Here is a 1,515-nt window from a genome sequence, read left to right as displayed (position 1 = left end):
ATTATCTATTTAGTTATAGGTTTAGGGTCCATTAAAAACGCTCGAATCACCTATAGTGGCTGCTACTCCACCTCTCGCGCCTGTGCCCTCGGGGGATGCTGAGGTATTAATGTGACTGGGGGGGTTAGATTTCATTTAGGGCCAACATACTCCTCGTGCGGGACAACCCAGGTCTCCAGTAAGGACAAAGTAAATCCAATATCATAATCTGATATTAATTGCATTAACTAAAACAGCTTTAGAGGACCGAGACCTGAGTATTTAACAGGTTACATTTCATTTCTTTTATTTTGTGCGTTACAGAGGAGGTTAGTTTAAGTTTTTTATGTAGATTTTTCATGTTTATCCTCTTGTTTTATTTCTTTAAATAATTTCGGTGGTCGGGGACAGACACAGTCTCTATTGCGGGTTTTTGGCGGTGGGTGACTGCTTACTAGTGAAGCGCACGAGAAGTGTGTAAGACAGCAGCTCTGCTTCCTGTCCCAACTCTGCATTGTCAGGATTTTTTTTTAGAAATAAACATAGAGGGAGGGCAGCTCCATCCAAAGGGTGGGATGGATTGGGCGTCGCTCCTAATCAGGACATTTTCCCCGAAAAAGGCTGCCAGCTTGACAATTGTGAAGCCCACATCGTTTTCTGGACACCACCTCGACAGCCAGCGGTGGAATGCGACATGCGGCCTCATTACATTGTCATCACTGGTCACATTTTTTGGGGCCCAGAGGTCCAGAGAAAACTACGCGTGGTCCAAACTTGTTTTGGCCAAATCTACACACCGACTTCCACATTAACTTTTAGTGACTCCGAGTGCGTAATGGGTGTCATTACCGCCGACGTTGATTAACTATCTTATTTGTGTTTACGGCTTATCTTGTAATGCCAGCAGTTTTAAATAGGATTCACATCGCCCCGCCCTCTGGCCCCAGGGGATACGATTGTAACTTGGGCCGCTGGCTTTGCTAAACTTCACGTTCTGACTATGGAGCTGCAATAAGTCAGATTGTTTCCTCCAGCGGGGTGTGTCCAGGGGTGATTTCTAGACCCCCGCCCCCCCATGGCCCTAGGCAGAAGGACCAATGGGCGGCCCCCAGAATCATGATGAATAAAGGTCGCAAGATACGGATCGCAGTAAAGAAAATTCTTTTATTAAACATGTAACATATAAAATAATAATTAGAAAAAACATAATTATGCTGAATGAACTTACATACAATATATAAATAACAGAAAAAAACAAACATAACATTAACTGGAAATGTGCAAAATTTTCAGAAGATAAAACGTAACCAAGGCAAAAAAACAAAACAAGGAATTGGGGACTGATATATTTTTAAATGGGAGAGCAAGTCACTGCTAACTGTAACTTTAAAAAGGGAAACTAAATTAATTTCCTACTTTGATTGTTAGAGGTCTGGCTGCTGCTGCTGCTGCCTGTGTTGTTGCTTGATGGTTGTTTTGTTGTTTTTGTTGTTGTTGGGCCAAAAACTTAACAAAGCACCTTGAGGGAAGAAAAAG

The sequence above is a fragment of the Morone saxatilis genome, unplaced genomic scaffold (genome assembly GCF_004916995.1).
Source record: "Morone saxatilis isolate NCDOM2014 unplaced genomic scaffold, NCSU_SB_2.0 Contig10, whole genome shotgun sequence".
NCBI classification, from domain to species: domain Eukaryota; kingdom Metazoa; phylum Chordata; class Actinopteri; family Moronidae; genus Morone; species Morone saxatilis.
Note: the sequence above shows the minus strand (reverse complement) of the source record.